The 23,255-nt window shown below is 39.1% G+C and overlaps 1 long non-coding RNA gene across 1 annotated transcript; it reads right to left on the reverse strand.

Moving 5' to 3' along the window:
- Positions 1-7,904: 7,904 nt before the first annotated feature.
- LOC116655351 lies at positions 7,905-8,774 on the reverse strand. The gene is made up of 2 exons (XR_004310467.2): positions 8,537-8,774; positions 7,905-8,456 (listed from the first exon to the last, which is right to left on the reverse strand). It is a non-coding gene; the product is annotated as an uncharacterized LOC116655351 (long non-coding RNA).
- Positions 8,775-23,255: the final 14,481 nt, after the last annotated feature.

Genomic DNA, 23,255 nt, shown 5'->3' on the forward strand with positions numbered 1-23,255 from the left:
CTGTTTTCAGCCGAATTGAAAAATTAAATGTTTATGTTTTTACAAAAATTGGAATGATGCAATTTGCAGCTGGATTACGAATTTCAATACAAAAGGCTTCAGCTTCGGTTTACAAAATTGGTTTACAAAATTTACTGATATACACTTAAAGAAATTTTGTTGATATGTTACTTCCCCATCCTTAAGAATTTAGCCTGTCCTCAGGCGGTTAGTTTGGGGTATAACTGTAGGTCATGTTCTTTATTCTCTGAACTTATAGTTTCTTCTTCGGGAGTTATAACCTTTTGTTTTTTATAATTAATTATTATCCTTTTTGGGATGTTCTTAAATTTATAAATCAAATATATGATTATAATAATAATTATTACTACTAGTAGTATTAGTAAAATTGTTTGAGTTTTAAAATATTGTTTTGAGTGGTTTTGGAATATTTCTTTGGCTACGATATACGATAAAGGTTCGAGTTTAGTTATGTTGTTGTTTACATAAATAGTTCGGGTGTAATCAAGCATAGTATTTGTTATTATTACATCTTCTATTTGTATAGAACAGTTGAATACTTTTATTATATTGTTTCCTTCTGCTATTAGATCTTTATTTATACAATTCTGATTTAACAAAGTTTTTGGTAAATTCCATGTTATTATAATGTTGGGTTCAATATAATTTAATTCGAAGTTCTTGTACATTTTTGTATATCTACATTCTGTATTTGTTTGTCTTAAGAGACCTATTATACATTTATTATTTACTATTTCTTTTGTTTTTACTTTAAAGACTTGCTGATTTTTTATGTAATATTTATCATGCAATGTTTCGGTTATTATATTCTGATTCTGATCCGGATACGGTAAAATTTTGTAAATGGGGGTTTTAATAATAGTACGAGGAATATGAGAAATTATCAATATTTCGTTAGTATTAACTTGTAACCAAGTAGATGTTTTAATATTTAACAATTTTTCTGAATTAATATGTTTAAGTGGGTCATGTTTTAGGAGCTTTGGGTTGAATATGCCTAATCTTGTAAATTGCATTCCTAATTCAATGTCTTCTATGTATTCTGTAAATTCTTGTAAATTGAAAATAAGGATTGCTAACCTTTGGTTTTCATTTTGGTTTTCATTTAAATGATTTACTGTTTCTATTCCTTTATTAATTGCATCAATAACTTTATTTAATTCGTTGATCTGTATACTATTTTCGGACAAGTTATCAATTTTTGATTCTAATTCTTCCCTATCATGTTGATCCAATGTGCCAAATAAATATTTATAAAAGGTACCTACAAAATTTGCAAGTCCTCTTTTGTTTCGTTGAGCAATTTTTATTCCATTCTTTTCTCTATTTAATTTTTCTTATAGATATTGAATTTGATCCAAATGTTCAAATTCTCGTGTTTGTTCCATTAGATTTTTATAAGTTTGTTCAGTTTTAGTTAAATTGACTGTGAGACAATGATATTCATAATTAGTGGGCAGATCTATGTTACCTGTTTGGAAAATTAAGTATCCATTTTTTGCTTGAATTGGATTGATATCTATGTTCTGACACATGGCGTGATATATAAGACATAATAAAGTTATTATATAAAAGATAATTTTATTAAGCTGGGTTGTCTTCCGGTGGAAATCTGGAATTATTATATTTGCTGGTATTAATTTTCTTTTTCTTTTTAAATTTCGATTTATAGTGTGTGATTTCTCTACCTCTATTTTTTTCTACATAATGTTTTTCGTCAGTTTGTGTAATTTGGCCTGTCTTCCTAAAAGGATTTGTTGTTTTAGATTTTATAAGTGGAGCTTGTCTATACCTAGTATCAATATCGAATGTATGACGATTTTTATTAAGCTTGTTTATTTTCTTTATTTTATTCACTTGAATATTATAACTTGGAGTTCCGGCGAAAATAAAAATGTCTGCTGGTGTTCTACCTGTAGAGCTATGTTTTGTTTTATGATTATAAATATAAACGATTGTTTCAAATTTAGTAATTATATTTTCAGGATTCCGTTCACAATTTATAATTCTTAATTTTTCATTAATAGTTTTATGAAATCTCTCTATGTCAGAAACGCCATTTTTACTTGTGGTTATAGTTATTCTTACATCTTCTGATTGCAGCCAAAGTTGCAATGCTGAGCACATAAATGCAGAGTCTTTGTCGGCTTTAATTTCTTTTGGTTTACCCATTACATTAAATATCATGAGTAATGCCCTTTTTGCTTCTAACCAATCCCTACTGTTGACATTTATTAAAGCAGCATATTTGGAATAAATATCAATGCAAGATAAGAATTGTTTATTATCGATCATGTAAAAATCTATAACATATTTTTCTCTGGAGTTTTGTATCTCTGTGTTCTGTTTTAGCAAGGTTACAAATTTCACACTCATTTATAATATTCTGAATTAATCTCTGATAATCGGGAAAATAATATTTATACCCTTGCAGAGGGTATTATAATTTTGGTCAAAAGTGTGCAACGCAGTGAAGGAGACATCTCCGACCCTATAAAGTATATATATTCTTGATCAGGATCACCTCCTGAGTCGATATGAGCATGTCCGTCTGTCCGTCTGTCCGTCTGTCCGTCTGTCCGTCTGTCCGTTTCTACGCAAACTAGTCTCTCAGTTTTAAAGCTATCGAGTTGAAACTTTGCACACACCCTTCTTTCCTTTGCAGGCAGTATATAAGTCGGAACGGCCGGGATCGGCCGACTATATCCTATAGCTGCCATATAACTGATTGATCGGAAATGCCATAACTTTGGTGTTTTTTAAGTTAGAGGGTTGGGACTTTCCACACATGTTATATTTGACCAAAATATCTTGTGTGCAAAATTTCATAAGGATCGGCCGACTATATCCTATAGCTGTCATAGAACGATCGAAATTGGCATAACTTTGGTGTTTTTTAAGTTAGAAAGATGGGATTTGGTACAGATTACTCTTTTGGCAAAATAATTCGATATGCCAAATTTCATAAGGATCGGCCGACTATATACGATCCGCTACATATCTAATAATATAAGATGCGTGGCGCCACCTAGCGGACTGCGACTGAACTGCAAGGGTATATCAACTTCGGCTCCGCCCGAAGTTAGCTTTCCTTTCTTGTTTTCTTTAAAAAGGCTTGTTTGTTTTTCTATTCCTGGATGTAATAATTCTACGTGAGCTTTAAGGACAATTTCCTTGAATTCGGCGAATGTTTGGACATCTGTTAATATTGTACTAGTTTTCATAACTTTGGTTAAGTTGTTTGGGCTGATGATTTCTATATAAGCATTTTGAAATATTATGAAGTCCATTTCACAAGGAAAATAAATAACACTTTTTTTAGAGCACAAATATTCTTTAATTAATTCTTTTGCATATTCATGGGTCATTTCTTTATAAATTATTTTAAGGTTGGTTTTATGAAAGTATTGGCTCAATTTGACTTCATTTGAGTTTCCTCTATGAAATTCAATTTGTCTATTGTAACAGTTTAAAGGTTTTTCCGTTATTTCTATATAATTCTGATTGTCTTCATGTGCACTATGAACTGTTGCTATGACTCGGTATTATCCGGTGTTTCTCCTAAAAAATTTTCTTCTAGCTTCACTCTTGACAGAGCATCAGCTACCTGGTTTTCCTTTCCCGGCAAATATTTAATAGTGAAGTCAAACTCGTTTAATTTTATTCTCCATCTTTGTAGTTTCATGTTTGGTTCTTTTATATTATGAAGCCAAACTAATGGTCTATGATCGCTAAGGATTCGAATTTTCTACCAAAGAGATAAGACCTAAAATATTTAGTGGCCCAGACTATAGCCAGAAGCTCTTTTTCTATTGCTGAATAATTAATTTCATGTTCATTAAGAGTTCTACTTGCATAACAAATAGGTTTATGATTTTGCGATAATACTGCGCCTATGGCGACATTGCTAGCATCTGTTGTTAAGGAAAATAATTTTTCAAAGTTAGGGTAAATTAAAATTGGGTCTGATGTAATAAGAAGTTTTAATTTCTCAAATGCTTCTAAATATTCTTTATTGGTTGAATTTATAGTGGAACCTTTCTTTAAGTTTACAGTCATAGGTTTTGCAATTTTAGCAAAATCAGGTATGAATTTTCTATAAAATCCACAGAGACCTAAAAATGATTTTATTTCTTTTTGGGTTTTTGGTATTGGAAATTTTTGTATTGCCTCAATTTTTTGGGGGTTTGGCTTTATTCCTTCTGTTGTTATTATATGTCCAAGGAATTCAGTTTCCTTTTTCATAAACTCACATTTGTCAAGTTGAAGTTTAAGATTAGCTTCTCGAAGTTTTGAAAACACCTTTTTTATGGACAATATGTGTTCTTCTAATGAAGTAGAAAATATAATTATGTCATCCATGTAAACAAGGCAATGCTGGTATATTAAATCTTCTAATAAATTGTTCAAGCAACGTTGGAAAGTTGCAGGCGCATTTTTCAGACCAAATGGCATTCGTGTGTATTCGTAATGTCCATTTTTAGTAGAAAAAGCTGTTTTTGAAATAGAATTTTCATCCATTTGAATTTGATGGAAACCCTTGGCAAGGTCAATTGTTGTAAAATATTGACACTTTCCAAGTTTGTCAAGTATTTCATCCATAACTGGTATCGGATACTTATCATCAATAGTTATTTCATTTAGACTTCGATAGTCTATTACTATTCGAAATTTCTTTTTACCTGATGCATCTTCTTTCTTTGGGACTATCCATATTGGAGAACAATAAGGGGATTTCGATTTACGTATTATTCCCTGATTCATCATTTCTTTAATTTGGACTTCTACTTCTTGATCATAAGCTTGGGGGTATTTATAAGGTTTTTTGTAAATAGGATCTTCATGTTTGGTTTGGATTGAATGTTTTATAGCACTGGTAAAGGTCAAATTTTCACCTTCCCTGTACTGGATATCCCTAAATTCAAATAAAATGTTATTTAATTTAGTTCTTTCTTCTTTATTAAGATGATTTATTCGAAATTTATTATTTTCTTCTAAGTCATTATTAATTGCAAAATTAAAAGATATATCCTCAGATGAAGGTGGACTGAGATAATCTTCCAATGTTTCAATTTCGGAATTCTTGAAATCTTCGTGGTTATATATCATGGAAAAAACAAATCCGCTCAAAGTGACTGTTTCCTGTTTATAATTAATAATTGCTTCACATGCTTCTAAATACTCTCTTCCTATCAATATGTCATATTTTTGCGAAAAATTGTGAACCCAAAATGGTTGATCGATCGGACAAAGTTTACTTGATTTAAAATTTACGGACTTATTTAATTTAATTACACCATTAATTGTGTGCACTTCTAACGTTTTTAATGTTTGTGGGAAATTAAAATAATTTTCTTTTATTAGGTTTATTGAACTTCCTGTATCTATTACACATTTAAATGCGCGATTGTTAATAGTTATTCTGATGTAAGGATTTCTATTTCTTCTATTGGATCCGAGGCTATTTGATGAAAATTTTCGATTTCCATTCTAGATTGATCGCTTGAATATTCACGCTGTCTTTTCACTGGTTTGTTAGAATTATAACCTTGTAAAGAAGATGTTGGCTGTTGATAATTCATAGGATTCTGAGCTCTACCATGATTTAAATTTTGCTGCAATTCCTGTTGAAATTGTTGTTGATTGAAATTATTTGGTTGTCTATAGTTACTTTGCTGATTATAATTTTGTTGATTATTATTATTATAAAAGGAATTATTTCTTTGGAAATTATTATTTCTTTGATAATTTCTCCTATCTTGTCCGTTTTGTTTTGAATTATGTTGTGATTTAACTTTATCAGAACCAGAATCATAACAACCTTCTTGTTGTGCTACTTGTTTAAGTTTACTGACTGTAGTTATATCGTGCCTTGCTAATGTCATGAATAACCTGTCAGGAAGTTTTCTCATTATTACATCTTTTACAGTATTATTCATAGCATTATTATAAATCATTGTATTTAAATTGTTATTTTCTAACGACAATTTGTTTGTTATGACAAATATTTTATATTCTAGATCCTTGACGAACTTACGAATGCTTCCATTGAAAGGGGTATTGTAGAGTCGTCTTAGTAATTCCTCGCATGGGGTTTGGGTTTTATACTCATCGATGAGAGCAATCCTTAGATCGGGCCAATTGGTTGCTGCTGATATCTGTGACACTCGCTGGGCATCTCCTGATAATTGCATCTCGATTGCACTGAAGAATACAGCTGTTTGACGCGGATCAGTTGATGGATACAAATTTAAAATGTATTCGATCCGTCTGATGAATGCACTTAATTCCCTGGTGCTTCCATTAAAATTGGGAACTTGCCTAATCTGGCTTAAAGCTTAATTAAGGTGTAGCTCGGAGAGTAACTGGACTTGTGCTACTGGTTCGGCCATTGTAATGTTCGTATTTCTTATTTGTTTCGGTAGCGGTCACACTATGAAAGCGGGCTACTAATTTATTTTAAGTTTTTGTGTTTTGTATATTTTCGGTAGCAGTCACACTTCGAAAAGTGGGCTACAAATTGAAACTAACACGTAAGTTCTTTTGCGGATGTGAATAGCGATTAACACTCGCGGTTAGTATTAAGGCTGCAGTTGCATTAGCACAAAATACTTCAACGATGTTCTATGATCTCGATTGATCACTGGTCACTTTTACACATCCTACCGACTGCGCCAATTAAATATCTTCTTCAAAAATAGTTTGAAAAAAATATATTTTTATTTGAGTTCCGTTTTTGATACAGTGTGATTTTTAAAACTGCTTAGAATTTTTGGAGTTTCAGAACTAACTTAACTTTGGGGCTCTAAGTCCCTTTTATAGCTACCCTTGCTGAAGCTTTTTGCAGATCAAAGCTCGAAAGAAGCTTTTCTCTCAGAGAGGCTTTGTTTTCTGAAGGAAATCGATTGAGTCGGAACCTATTACTTGAAGTGTCAGTTGACGTGGAAGACTTTGGGTCTCAATTAATCGAGGTGACAAGAAAATGTGAAATTTCCTGTGAAGTGGATGCCCATTTAAGAATGGTTTGAGCTGTTTAGTTTTATTTCACTTAAAAGGAGTGAGAAAGATTTGAGTCGGGATTCTGTTTACCAAAATATTGTTTTGGTTTTCAATCTGAAGTGGCTCTTAGAAATTGGAAATCTTAAATGAGACTGTTTTCAGCCGAATTGAAAAATTAAATGTTTATGTTTTTACAAAAATTGGAATGATGCAATTTGCAGCTGGATTACGAATTTCAATACAAAAGGCTTCAGCTTCGGTTTACAAAATTGGTTTACAAAATTTACTGATATACACTTAAAGAAATTTTGTTGATATGTTACTATATATATGTACTAGCTGACCCGGCAGACTTCGTACTGCCAGCTGTTGTTTTTGTTGCGTTCAGAATCTTCTTTTGTGACAAAACTTAAAAGTTTTCAAACTTAAAAAAATTATCTGATACAGTAAGAACTGAAGATAGCTAAAATTAAGTTTCGCGGAGCTATCATTTTAATCATTTTCAATCCCAAAAATTAAAGAGTACCCTCTTATTTTATTCAACTTCATTTATTGAATAAAACCAATAATATTGAATAATATAAAAAAAAAATAATTATAAAAAAGTTTTATAATTATTTTCGATATATCATGTTGCTTACTTATAAAGAGTTTTCCTGAAATACTGGCTTTTTATAAAATTTAAATTTGATATTCACAGACACACACTGTTAAAATACAGTGTGTTAATTAATTAAAAGCTATCTCATAAACTATATTTTTTGTTTTATTTTGTGGTGCGTAAATAAACAAAGAAGACGGTTTTCCGACGCCCGAACACGCGACGTCTAATTGTCCATACGCGAAATAGGGAAACTCCAAGTTGATTCCACAAACTTCTAACGATTTTGTGGTGCGTAAATAAACAAAGAAGACGGTTTTCCGACGCCCGAACACGCGACGTCTAATTGTCCATACGCGAAATAGGGAAACTCCAAGTTGATTCCACAAACTTCTAACGATTGTCCTTCCGATTTATTTATAGTCATCGCAAAATCCAGACGTACTGGAAATTGTAAGCGTTTAAAATCGAATGGTGTGTCCGTTGGAATCATTGGTATCCGCGGGATCAAGACATCCTCTCCTTTGTATTTTCCTTTTATGATTGTTGTCTCAATGACGTTATTCATCAGTCTTTTCACAGCCAGTCTTCCAGTATTATGGCTATCAGATGGCATCCGATCCAATGCTATTTTGATCATGTTTACTAAATTGTTATTCTGATGAAGAAACATTTGTAATTGTTGGACAATGGTTCTCTTTACTGTTGGTTTGTGAGCACAACGAATATTAATTTCCGCATCTGAATTGCCCATAAAATAAATTTGTAAAAATTGATGATCTGCATCAGGTAGTGGTATCAGAGTTCCCAGTAAGTGATAAAATTGTCCTTGTATCTGTGATTTTTCAAAATTTGGCCATTAATTATTTTCTATATATATATTTGAATACAAACTTGAATATTTTTATATAATACCTTAAAAGTGGGCATGAAATTGGCTTGTATAATATGTGTAGCACCAAATGATGGCATCTGAACACAGTTGTTATATTTCTGAATGTTGGTCAAGAAGTGCTTCGAATCATTTCCAATCCCAGAAACTAAGGAGCGTAAAGGATCTGGTGGTGGGACCAATTGTGGCAATTTTACTTTGCCTTCAGCGCAACATAATCCAGTAGATTTACCAGTGTACTTTAACGCCTTACAATATTTACAAATTATTTTCATATCCCCAATTTGTACTGATTTGTCGGCACAATAATCAATTGGCGGATCATAGTGGAATGCCACTCACTAAAGAACGCAATTCTGACATAGCAATACGACTATTTTCTTGATCTGTGCGGTTAGCACTTGAGGTAGCTCTTTGCACATTTAATTGACTACGACGACCTAAGTCAGGCCGTCTTCTCCTCGGCATCGTAAATTGTAATTAATCAAAGTGAGAAAATTTCCCGCAAAATTTGAGAAGTGAGAAAATTTTAAATTAACATTTTTTCCAATTTTTTTTCAAAATTTTTCAGTAAACACAATATCGGTTTGTCACATAAAATTAACTAAGCAAAGAACAATGAGTAGCTGTCAAACAATGTATCACGTACCGGCGCCTACTATTATTGTAGAAAAAAGAGAAATTAAAAATTTTGTCTAAAAAATAAAAATAAAAATTTAGGGGTGGACTACCTCTAACATTTAGGGGGATGAAAAATAGATGTTGGCCGATTCTCATAGATACCGGATAAGCACAAAAAATTTCATCAAAATCGGTCAAGCCGTTTCGGAGGAGTATGGTAACGAAAACTGTGACACGAGAATTTTATATATTAGATATTATAAGTATATTATAATGTATAAGTATAGGATAAATTTTGTGTGTTTGTTTACTACACAACTTCGTTTGTATATTAATGTGGTAATATAGTGTACTATAATATGTGATACCATGTACAGATATGTGTCTATGTTTGGTTGCAAGAAAATTTTATGTATTTTATGTATATACGGTTTCTCTTCTTATATATATACAGCTTTTTTTTTGTATATATTGATCTTCAATTATTTAAAACAGAACGCATAATATTATATATAGAATATATACATATATATGGAAGTAACCTCTGGACAGGCGATTCACACAGTTAGCAATACTTTAATTGTAAGGATAAACATTAAAACTCTTTTTTTTTTAACTCTGTAGATTTTGACATTTAAGAAGGTGGAATAATTAAAAACCTTTCCAAAGACGTAAAGAATTTTTCGATAGCTTCAGTGGCTCTGAAGTTATACGTATTTTTAATTTACAAAGGTTTTGGAATTCGGTTAGTGAAAAAATTTTAATTAAAAATTTGCCAAAAATGTATTTAAAATCCAAAATTGTTTCGTAGTTGTGGGAAACCAAATTGTTTTAACAAATTATCAGATGAGAGGCCTATCCTTATGAGAGTTCCACTATATAATAAATTATAAAAAAAAAAACAAGAAAGGAAAGCTAACTTCAAGCGGAGCCGAAGTTGATATACCCTTGCAGTTAAGCAGAAGCTTATATTATTATTATATATATCGGATCCTATATAGTTGTCCGATCCTTATGAGAATTTCACCATCAACAAAATTTCTAATAAAAATATTGGAAACAGCCCCAAGCATCTTTAACAATAGAAAGGTTGTGCCATTTCCGATCGTTCAGTTATATGGCAAGTAAGGGATATAGTTGGCCGATTCTTATGAAACATAGGATTAGATTGCCCAAAACGGAAACCATAGATAGTCCCATCATTCTAGCTTCAAAAACAACAAAGTTAAGCCAATTATCCTAATAAAATTTTGCAAATCGGATAAGATTGCCCAAAATGTTCTGTACTGATTCCATCCTTCTAACTTATAAAAAAAAAAATTATGGCATATCAATCAATCATATAATAAACATGTATTATATCTAAAATAAATGAGCAAAGATAAAAAAATAAAAAAACTGGAAACTTTTCTAGTTAAACCAATTGTTGATACCAATACCAAAGTATTGGCGGAGTTGGTATGCCTGGTTTTTTTTTAGCTTTTAATCCATGATTTGGACCAAAACGGTGGTGGCTGTAATTTAAGTAAAGCAGAGTTTTATTTATATGCATTGTATGCTCAGTGGGGGCATATGCATATAAAGCTTTCTACTCATAAAATTTTGCATTCTTCTCATTAAGACATGAGACACTGAAACACAAAGCAGAATTACATCAAAAGTTGCCATCAAGCATCAAAGTTCGAGGTTAGCCGAGTGGAGAGCGTCGTGGTTTCTAACACGGAGGGCCTGGGTTCGAGTCCAAGTTGAGTCAATTTTTACGTTTTACTTTTTTAAGCCCTTTTTTATTTGGATTTTATTTTTTAATAAATAAACTAAAATCTGAAAAGATATACTCCATATTTTTTAGGGTATAGACCAAATATATGCAGACTCCAAAAAGCAAAGTTGCCAATCAAATACACACACATATATAAGTAAATGCAAGCTTCACAGGAGGCTGTACAAAATGGGTAGCTGCACTTACAGGACTATATCTTGAGTTAACGGATTTTGCCAGATATGAGCGATATATCAAAAGTTGCGTCATCTCAAAAGCTATCTACACGTGTAATATAAAAGGATCAGTCAACCAAATTTTGAAAAATAATTTTTTTTCTTAAAAAAAAAGTTTATTTTCAGTGTATTTTTTTTGTGTACTATATAGACGTTTGGTCTCAAAGAAAGTGAAATTGATATTTAAAAAACCCTTTCAACAGGTAACGGTGTTTAATATCTTTCTTAATTATAAAGTTATGAATTTTTTCATTAACAAAGTTTTTTTAATTTTTTGACGTAAGCTTAAGGTATTTCAAAAAGTTGTAGAACAATAGTTGCTCATATGATAGTAACAAACATTTTCCAATTTTTTTCAGGATTTTTAAGAAAAAAATAGTGCAAACAGACAAACCGACGCAAACTGGCTTCATGAAGAAGAAGGAAAAAAATCGAATTTTTCGAATAACTTCTGAATGAAATGTCGGAGGTACCAATCGACGCGTATTTAGCTCTAGAATGCGAATATATAAAAATATTCTATCTGGGGACTAAAATGTGTCCACCAGCCCCAATTTAGTGATTAAAAATTTTTTTACTTTCACCCTAATTTCTCCCAAACCAAATAACTTTTGGAATATGTTTTGACAAAAATTATATAATTGAAACAATACCTTTCGATTGGTATATCATTCATTTAGATCGGTTGCCTACAGAAAATTTTTAATTCTTCGGCTATATATAGAGTTTCCTCGCGCACGCCAAGGCATGCAGGTCGTCACCTCGTGGACTTCCGTCCACAGTGATAAAGTAAAAGAAAACCTGTAGTACGTATCCGATACGCAGTTCCCTCTTTTCCTTGCTTCCCTGTGTTTAGTGTAAGTTGTATGCCATTCGTATAGTGCTACTGAGTTTGCTTCCACCTTTGTTGTTGTTTTATCGACTTCAACTGTAATGTATGTGATTTAGTAAATATATTTTTTTTTTTTAGAGGTTAGTGAACATGTGACACCAATAAAAGTTAAGTTGTTCGAGGAATGTTTTGTTGTTTTCTCTTCTTTTTCTTATTATTATTATTTTTTTTTTTATATATAACAATGTATAACATTTTCCATTGATTAATTTAATTGATTTTTTTTCTCTAATATGGTTCTATTTCGTGGTGCGTGGTGCGCAAAAAGAATTCAACAGTGTACAAGCCAACGCGGCATCAAGTGTCGCTCCGCCACTCTGGCGCGTCATCAGCTCTTGGCGGCAGTCACTGCCGAGCGACCCAACAAGAGTTTCACCAGCGGCGTCACACAAGAGCGGGGGGGGATCTCGTCAGAGACTGTCGCTTTTCCAAACGGTGAAGGCTTGCAAATAAAAACGACTGGGTTGCTTGGAGTTCAGAATAAGAATGAATTTATTATAAAGAAGAAATATGAGCAAAGAGTGAACAAGAGTAGTCCGTCCCTGTCGGAGCTCTTGCGTTGGCGATCTTGTTGTTCCATTCGCGCCACTCTTCCAGTTCCCGGGTCTGTGCTCTCTCCCGTGGCTGTGGAGAGGGGAATGGTAACTCGCGCTCCATGTTTCTCCGCACCAGTTCGAACACTTCCTGCAATTTTTTTGCATTGACACCATTGTCAGTCACCATCACCTTTGGCACACCATATCTTGCGATGATCCTTTCGCGGATTACCTTTTGTAGTGTCTCCGTTGTGGCTTTCCGCATTGGGACCATTTCTGTTCATTTCGAAAATTGATCGATCATGACTAGTAGCATGGTGTTCCCATGCTTGGACCTCGGCAACGGTGCTAACATTTTCCCTGCGGCCTGCATCTGGCTCGGTTTATACCGCATGCATGTCTCGCATTTCCTGACATATTTCCTCACGTCCCTCTGCATTCCTGGCCAGAAGTACCTTGCTTTTCCTTTATTTTCTTCTTCAGTGAGCCTATCCAAATGCATTCCGCGTCTTCGGTTGCTGTGGCACTCCTCAGCTTCTCCACGATCGGCTGGCGGGAAAGTGCATCCGCGACTACGTTCAGCTTGCCTTTCTTGTAGCTGATAACGTAATCGTACTGTTGCAATTCGAAGACCATCTTTCTCTGTCGCCGAGTAATTCTTCTCTGCGCCTATTAGCGTTCGGCTGGCATAAGCGACCACACGCTCGCCCTCATCCGTGTCCTGCGTCATTACTGCACCCACGCCGTAGTCGCTGGCGTCTGTTTGCAGCACATACTTCTTCGTGAAATCGGGGCATGCTAGCACTGGATCCTCTGCTAAACGCGACTTTAACTTATGCCATATAACTGATTGATCGGAAATGCCATAACTTCGTTGTTTTCCAAGTTAGAAGGATTTTAGTGGATTCCTCTTTGGGCAAAATAATTCGATATGCCAAAATTCATAAGGATCGGATGACTATATACGATCCACACTTGTCGACGGTTAAAAATTGTAATCGACAGGTAGAATCAGTATTGGGAGAAAAACGTAGTATTTTTTAAGTTATCCGATTCTTGGCCCTTTGAAGTACGGGCCTACTGATCTCGGTAATGTAAATGCCGCAAAAATTGCCCTTTCATTATCGTGTGAATTGTAGGAGGGCACACTGCGGTAAGATTTATATTAAGATTTTGAATTGTGAGGCCAATTTTAGCAATTCCAGAATAAAACGCCCATTCACCGCGGCCATAGGCCCTTAAGGTATTACCCTTTCCTTTGGACCTACGGGTGTGGGGAGCCGTTTAAGGCAACTCTGCATGAGGCAAGACATTCGCAGTCCTAGGGAGACTGCAAGGGCAACTTGCGCTGGAGGACGGCTTGACGACCAGCTAGATAGTTGCCAGGAGGGCACGGAGCGCAATTTCCCGTACTTGTAGAGGAGTTGCAGCCAGCGACATAGAGGGCGCATCGACAGAGAGACGCAGCCAGCGTCAGTTGAGGCGACCACAGCCAACGGTCAGGAGGCGCAAGGGGCGCCAAGCATCAGCAGCCGCAGCCAGCGGTCAGAAGCCACAGGACAGGGCAGCCCCATATTTTGACTTGAGATGCAGCATTCCCCCAGGAGGAGTTCCCGTCTGAACGGAGGGGAAGCCACCCCTACAGCAATGCGAGCGGATCAGCAGCCAGCGAGTGGTAGAGCAGAAAACCGGCCGCTGGTGAACATAACCATTTCTCGCCGTCCGTTTCGGCGGCCATTTCTCGCCCAGCCACTACGGTGACTACAGTAGCGTCCCAACCTAGGAGTACTTCTGTCACAGCTGCGCGTACAGAGCCGGAGGTGGGCCAGCCACCAGCGGCCTGCACGCTGCCGCCATCTTGGAGTGGACCGCCATTGCTAATGACCAGCAATCATCTTGTGGAGCCACTGTGTGCTACAAGTGCTCATAGATTCGAGCTACCGGGCGGGAGTATCCACAACATGGCAACTGCATCGCCATTTGTTTGTTGGATCCTACGCTTCGATGACGCCGAATGGAGCCCAAGGAGCGAATGGGCCAAGGAGGCTTCCGGACTTGCCTGTATTTGGAGGGCAGTCCCGAATAGTGGCCCATCTTTAACTGTGCGTTTGTGGAGAAGACCCAAGCGTACAACTGCTCGGACCTGGAGAATATACAGAGGTTATTGAAGGCGCTGAAGGATGAAGAACGCTAGACAGTGAAGTCGCTGCTGATTCATCCTGCAAACGTCAGCGCCGTGATGGAGCAGCTGCGCTTTATATTTGGCCGACCGGAGCAGCTTATACGCCGCCAGCTGAACACCGTGCGAGAGGTGCCGCCGATTTCGGAGCAGCACCTGGCGAGGATCGTTCCCTTCGCAACCCGAGGAAGTAACCTCACGGCTTTCTTGCAGTCGGCGAAGGCGGAGCAGCATTAGGGGAACCCCACCCTCATGGAGGAGCTTGTGGCAAAGCTTCCTACGAGCATGCGAGTGGATTGGGCCAGACACGCTGCATCGATCGAGCCCTTTCCCACTGTAGCGCACTTCAGCGCGTGGCTACAGGAGTACGCAGATCGTGTGTACGATTTGGGACAGCGAGGGAAAAACGCCGAGGCGTCGAGTTCTACATGCGAGCGTCGACCAGAACTGATGCGAGCAGCGGGATGATCGGCATGGAGGTTGTCCAATTTGTGGAGGGCAAAATGCTACGACGAGCTGCAGGGAGTTCATCGGAACTTCGCCACCGGGCAGGTGGAGCATGGTGAAGAGGCATCGGCTCTGCTTCACATGCTTATGGAGTGGTCATTCGGCCAGATCCTGCGATGTGCATGGCGAGTTCCAGATCAATGGATGCCGCACATTGCATCACCGTCTGCTACATGGATCGGACGAAGGGTGAAGATGGTCGGAGCAGCAAGGCTTCAGGCGCCACAACGGAGGAAACCAGCTGTCGGCAGTCCGATGAGGAACTTCGGCACCACGTTGCTGTAGGGCTTCATCGGCAGTCGCGAATCCTTATACAGGCCCTCGACATAACGTCTGCATAGGCAGACTCAAGCTCGAAACGGCGTACACGTTCCTTCGGAGGAGGCCTTCGCCACGAGGTGGTTACAGGGACCACGAAAGGAGACAGCAGTCGGCTGCCCTCAGAAACAGCCTGGAGAGAAGGGCCCGCTGCCGTGGAGAGAAATTTATGTATTGACGTCGAAGGAGGCCGACTTTTGTTCCGTATACTGCCAGTAACGCTGTACGGAGCTGCTTGCCAGGTGGACACATACGCGCTCTTGGATGAAGGATCCCCCGTCACGATGATCGACGACGAGCTACGGAGGGATCTGGGAGTGCGAGGCGAACATCGACAGCTGAATATCCAATGGTTTGGAGGAAGGGCCAGCAGGGAGCCCACCAACGTTGTGAGCCTGGAGATAAGTGGAGCTGGGAAGGCCACTCGCCATCCCTTGAGAAACGTGTACGCCGTTTCGAGCTTGAGTCTGCCGATGCAGACGTTATGTCGAGGGCCTGCATAAGGATTCGCGACTGCCGATGAAGCCCTACAGCAACGTGGTGCCGAAGTTACTCATCGGACTGGACCATGGACATTTGGGATTGCCACTTAGGACGAGGCGGTTTGCCAGAGAGGGACCGTATGCGGCCGCAACCAAGCTTGGATGGGTTGTGTTTGGGCCGGTAAGTGGACAATCAACTACGCCGTCACCGAGGTCCTGCCTTCTAGCCGTGTCAATGGATGATACGATGGAAAAGATGGTGGAGGACTACTTCGAGATGGAAAGCTTTGGTGTGAAGCTCGCGCCACCGGTCGCAGCCAGCGACGACGCGCGGGCCCAAAGGATCCTCGAAGACACCACGGTGAAAGTGGGGCGTCGCTACCAGACGGGATTGCTCTGGAAGGACGACCACGCTGTGCTGCCACGGAGCTACGAGATGGCGCCCAGACGGCTGATCAACGTCGAGAAGAAGTTGAAGCGCAACGGGCAGTTGGCGCTGGAATACGATCGGATCAACAAGGATTACGTGTCCAAAGGATATGAAAGGAAGCTGCAGCCGGATGAGGTCGCGGTGAAGAGCGACAAGCTGTGGTATTTGCCACACTTTGGGTCAAAAACCCGAACAAGCCCGGTAAGGTCCGGCTTGTGTTTGATGCTGCAGCCAAGGTTGGAGGAACCTCGCTAAATTCGGCGCTGGACAAGGGGCCTCAGCACTACAAGCCCTTGCAAGCCAATTCTACTTCCCCATCTTGAAGCTGTGTTACTCCTAGACTCTTAAGCAATCACGTGGTTTGGGCTAATGTTTGTTCGCAACAAATGCCGCGACTAGCTCACAGAGGTTGGGGGTACGTTCCACCGAATTTATATATCCGACGTGATTGCCCAAGCCCAGAAATAACATGGGATTATGTTAACTTTACAAAAAGGGTGAATCTCGCTGGCTGCTTGGCTCAGCCGACCGACCGCTCGTCCTCCCGTTGATCCCCAAACCCCGCTCCGGGTTGGTGCCAATACACACCCTCCCAAAGCTTGCGCCCAGCAGGTCGTGTGGTCTTGGTGCCTGGCGCCGAAACGACTCACGGTTCCCTTCGTTTGGACTCACGGACTCTGGTTGCGGAGCCTGTGTTGTTGCTTTTGTCTTCTTCGCTGCTCTTCTTCGCCTCCAAACACCTGCGTGTATACGCTCCGCAGGATCTATGGCAGGCCAGAGGTTTTAGCGTCGCGTCTCCTTTGACTCCAGGTGATACGCTGTGCATACGCCCCAGCGCCTGGATCAGGACTTTAATGACTTTCCCGGGGTGTCCCTGCTTGGTTTCACTGTTGGGCTTGAGTTCCCAAGCTGGCTATCCCTTGCTTCACAGGATCACACCTGGTCTTAATGGCCAGGAACCGACAAGGCGTACGGCAGGCCGATCCGTCGCTATAACACCAGGATACCTGCCGTGTCCGGGAATATTCCCACCCTACTCGTTTTACCCTTGGGCTTCCGTTCCGCCGTGGATCCTTGATCCTTTTCCCACTTGCTCCTGACTTTTACTATTTGGCTGATTCGTCCGTAGAGCGTTATGCGGCAACTACGTCAAACTTGAACTCGCGGGAGTAGCGGTAGGTCCCGGAGTCGTAGTCAAAGAACGTAAATAGTCTGACTATATTTACCTGGTTTCTGCAAGGCACTGATCCTGTTGGCCAGACGCTTGCTGTGATCAGGCTGGAAGTGCTATTGCGTGCTTGAAGTCCTGGGTAGGGTTTTCCTCAAGCACCGTTGGGATGGTGGTTCGGCTGATTCCTTATCGGCCGATCCTACTGGCGGTCCGTTTCACGGGAGCAACACTCGAAGTAGGTTAGCTAGTGCGGGGTCGGCTGGTGGTCCGTTTCACGGGAGCAACACTCGGAGTAGTTAGGTAACGCGGGGTCTACTGGCGGTCCGTTTCACGGGAGCAACACTCGAAGTAAACTGGTATGCCGCGGGATCAACTCGTGGTCCGTTTCACGGGAGCAACACGCGAAGTAATGAGGTGACGCGGGGTCTACTTGTGGTCCGTTTCACGGGAGCAACACTTGAAGTAGACTGGTAAGCCGCGGGTCCTACTTGTGAATCGTTTTACACAGGATCACGTGATGTAGGTTGAGTTTAAGTGCCGTAGTTTCAACACTGAGTAATAAGAAATAATAATTCTAATAGTGTGGGAACACATCTAAAACTTTAGGTAAACACATTTAAGACACACAAAAAGGAACAATTAAAAGGGTTTGACATTTTATTATTATATGTTAGTTATAATAATTATTATAAAAAGTTACTTATTATTTATTTCATATTTCATTTTCATATTTCATTTTTGTACAAATGTCTGCGGTTCTGAGTTCGGGTCCTTTAATCCTGCTGCCACTTTCTTGGTACAGTCGATGCAGGTACAGGACGATTAATCCTTCCAGTTAATAAAGTTGCTGAATAAATCAAGCCAGTTGCCAGTTAATAAATAAAATTGTTGTTTCGCGACGAGGACTTTAAATTGCTTTACTTTTTTTTTTGTTTATTGCTTTTTTTTTCAAAGATCACACCACTACCGTCGAGAGCAACTCTTTCATTTGATTTCTATTTTTTTTGTCTTTTTCTACCCTTGCAGAGGGTATTATAATTTTGGTCAGAAGTGTGCAACGCAGTGAAGGAGACATCTCCGACCCTATAAAGTATATATATTCTTGATCAGGATCACCTCCTGAGTCGATATGAGCGTGTCCGTCTGTCCGTCTGTCTGTCTGTCTGTCTGTCTGTCGGTTTCTACGCAAACTAGTCTCTCAGTTTTGGAGCTATCGAGATGATACTTTGCACACATCCTTTTTTTCCTTGCAGGTAGTATATAAGTCGGATCGACTATATCCTATAGCTGCCATATAACTGATTGATCGGAAATGCCATAACTTAAAAACTGATGTTTTTTAAGTTAGAGGGTTGGGACTTTTCACACATGTTATATTTGACTAAAATATCTTATGTACAAAATTTCATAAGGATCGGCCGACTATATCCTATAGCTGTCATAGAACGATCGGAATTGGCATAAGTTTGGTGTTTTTTAAGTTAGAAAGATGGGAATTGGTACAGATTATTCTTTGGGCAAAATAATTCAATAGGTGGCTGCCTATTATAACCTTTCGAAAACGACGACAAATAAAATGCGTGTACTCGGGTATACGTAATAATTCGATATGTATTCAATAATAAAACTTAGGCCTAGCTTATCTATATACCAGAAACCTCTACATTAAGAAACATTTTGTAAGCTCTAGATTTCCTGTTCTTAAGACGAAAAAGGTGTTTATTAAACCAAGGAGGTTTCGTTGATGAAGACGATGAAACTACAGGAACAAATTTGTCCAATGCGTTGTGGATTACATCATAAAGAGAATCAGAGTTAAAAGATGAACGAAATTCCCAGTCAATTCCAGCTAAATGATTGCGAAGAGCATTGTAATACGTTTTTCGAAAAACATTTAGTACGATGCTGAGCCTTATAGTTAGCATGAATTTTAGCGACATCAATTAACACAGAAACCAATAGTGTAGGATAGTGCGATAGTGGTGAAGACCGATTTACAGTCATAGAGGGTATCCGTATAGAGAAAATAAGGTCAGAGATCTGCTAAGTGTGTTAAGGATGGGGTTAATTTGGAAAAAAGCAATTTTAATTAATTTATAAATATAGTCATTGTGACAACTGGCATGCAAGGAATTGTCATCTTCAGACGGGATCCAGGAGATTTTGGGAAGGTTGAAATCACCCATAATTAGGACAAAATCAGAGTCATTGACTAATGATAAAACGAACTTAATAGCCTCAAGGTGGTGAAAATATACAGTTTTTTTTTTTATAGCGATGAACTCGATTCCAAACTGATTCGGGAAAGAGATTAGTTCAGCTGAGTATTTATTAATAACAGCAATGGGGGCACTAAAGATGGCCTATCCATTCGAAACACATTGTACTTTGGAACTAAAATTTCATAATCACAGGCAGAGGAATTAAGCCAGATTTCAGTAAGTGCAATAACATCGAAGCACTCTTAGTAAAAAAATTGGCTCAATTTACCCAGAATACTTCGACCGTTTTGGTAGCAGCAAGAAAATATATTATTACTCAGTTTTTTGGAGCTGAATCGGCATAGTTGGGATTAAGAGGGTCTTAAGAGGGCTAAAAATTCATGAACAATACTGTGCTCAGGCCAGGCTGACGGATCAAGTGCTTTTTCAAAGTGGGATTCAGAAATTAAAATTTTGAAAGAAGATATGCTACGATAATTCTACCTTAAGGTGGTTTAAGAGGAGACTCCTGGCATTATTCACAGTGGCATCGGACATGCATCTCAGACTCAATCTCTGTACATGCAATACAAGACCATGTCAGACCAATTTTCTTTGTGATAAGATCGCTTATCCGTCCATTGTGCCCACCACCAGCACATTCAATATGTGAGCAGTTATTGCCAAGCCAACAGGACAGATACGAGTCGACAGTGGTGGATCCTCCAAACTCGCATTTCTTAGCAGTGCAAATTAGACTCATTATAGACTGAGATTTGTCCACTATAGTGAGAGCGAGAAGAGTTCAATGGTAGAGTTCAAAGAGTTCAGTGGTAGAGAGGCACGTTCGGATCAGGCACGTCGAAGAGAATACGTAACAAAAGAGATACGAATGTGACGAATAACCGCTTCAGAGTAACAATGATATAACGGGATTACTCGATCGGAGAATGGACTCAGTGTTAAGAGGAGCCCCGTAAATATTCGTGATACTCCAATGAGTTCCTTTTTAAAACTGTTTTTATTTCTTTCAATTCTCTTACAAGAAACATACATGAAAATCTTAAATCTATTTAAAACTACTTATCAACGGACTGCTCGCTGACATGCTATGTGACCCTTTCTTAAGTGCTTCAAGTGCACCACATAAATATTTGGTTAGACTGCAGGAGATCGTCTTTCAAACCATGCTGTTAATCACTTATTTACATGGGTCCGATCTCCTACATTCTATGTTTGGAATTCTTATCGTGTTCAATGCGTGAACACTCAGGAATATATATATATGAATATTCGCAGAGCATGGCAGAAGTAATATTGAAGAATAATATTATTTTTAAGAAGTGTGTGGATAATGAACTATGTAAGTCAATTATCTCCGACAATGATACGCGAAAAGAGGAGACTCGTATCAAAGATATATGTAGGTAATAAGATGAGAGCAATCGCAAAAACACGTCGGGATACGACAAAGTCAGACGAAAGACTATGTATTAAATACTATTCCTTCCATCTGGACCAGAAACACTGCTGAAGAAAGACGACGCGTTGTCAAGCATCTAGCCGATTTATGTTGAGTTTCGTCAGGTCTGGCTCACTGAAACTAGAAGGAGGCCCTCCGTGCAGAAACTGATTAGGAGTCAGGACATCCGGATCAGCAGGATTTTCAGAGAGAGGGACTAATGGCCTCGAATTAATCACTGCAGCAATTTTGTACACCAGCGTCTGGAAATCGTCGGCCTTTAGTACAGCCGAGCCCACGACACTATAAAAATGGTACTTGGCAGTCTTAACAGCCAAGTGTCTACTATAGTGAGAGCGTGAAGAGCTCAATTTGAAACTCTATGGTAGAGAGGCACGTCGAAGAAAAGACGTAACAAAAGCGATACGCCGTGACGAATAAACGCTTCAGAGTAACAATGATGTAACGGGATTACACGACCGCAGAATAGAACTCAGGAAAGGAATATATATATGAATATTCGAGGAGCGCGGCAGAAATAATATTTAAGAATAATGTAGGTTAAATGTTTAACTATGTAGGTCAAATTTGCTCCGACAATGATACTGTGTTCGTAGAGCATTATGCGGCAACTACGTCAAACTTGAACTCGCGGGAGTAGCGGTAGGTCCCGGAGTCGTAGTCAAAGAACGTAAATAGTCTGATTAAATTTACCTGGTTTCTGCAAGGGACTGCTTGGGTTGCTTGCTTGGGTTGGCCAGACGCTTGCTCCGATCAGGCTGGAAGTGCTATTGCGTGCTTGAAGTCCTGGGTAGGGTTTTCCTCAAGCACCGTTGGGATGGTGGTTCGGCTGATTCCTTATCGGCCGATCCTACTGGCGGTCCGTTTCACGGGAGCAACACTCGAAGTAGGTTAGCTAGTGCGGGGTCGGCTGGTGGTCCGTTTCACGGTAGCAACACTCAAGCTAGACTGGTATGCCGCGGGGTCTCCTCGTGGTCCGTTTCACGGGAGCAACACTCGGAGTAGTTAGGTAAAGCGAGGTCTACTGGCGGTCCGTTTCACGGGAGCAACACTCGAAGTAAACTGGTATGCCGCGGGATCAACTCGTGGTCCGTTTCACGGGAGCAACACGCGAAGTAATAAGATGACGCGGGGTCTACTTGTGGTCCGTTTCACAGGAGCAACACTTGACGTAGACTGGTATGCCGCGGGTCCTACTTGTGAATCGTTTTACACAAGATCACGTGATGTAGGTTGAGTTTAAGTGCCGAAGTTTCAACACTGAGTAACGAGATAATTGAGTCTGATTTCGCAACTGTCTTTATTTCAGAAAAATAACTCTTATATAAGATGCTAAATTATACATCATTAAATATAAGAAAAGGCCAAAGTTCTGGACTTGCTAAACTAAGGTTAATGCCAGGGTCACCCACCTCTGAGTCTGCTGACTCAGGTTGTTTGTTCACGTACTGCTTTCCCCACGCATTTCGGCTTCGCTGGCTGGTTTCGGCTTGCCTCGGTCAGTCGGTCATTCCCGCTGATCACGCAGATTCTGCTTCCGGAGCCATCGACTAGTGCCGAGTTAGTAGGTTGGGTATTGGCTTATGCTTATAATTACATTATTAATAGGCTAGTAGGTCTGATGCTTGTATATTCTGATCTGCTGATGCATCTTGATGACACTAGGTGCCAACATATATTCTGACCTGCTGATGCATCTTAATGACACTAGGTGCCATGTATTGTGACCTGCTGATGCATCTTGATTGATTAGTAGGTCTTGGCACTAGGTGGCAATATTCTTTATATTTAGCTTGTCACGAAAAGAGGGAACTCGTACCAAAGATATAGGTAATCAGATGAAAGCAGATGAGAGCAATCGCAAAAACATGTCGCGACTAAAATCAGATTAAAGACTGAAGGACAGAACTGAAAGACAGAAGCGGGG

The sequence above is a fragment of the Drosophila ananassae genome, unplaced genomic scaffold, assembly GCF_017639315.1.
Source record: "Drosophila ananassae strain 14024-0371.13 unplaced genomic scaffold, ASM1763931v2 tig00000165, whole genome shotgun sequence".
Lineage (NCBI taxonomy): Eukaryota > Metazoa > Arthropoda > Insecta > Diptera > Drosophilidae > Drosophila > Drosophila ananassae.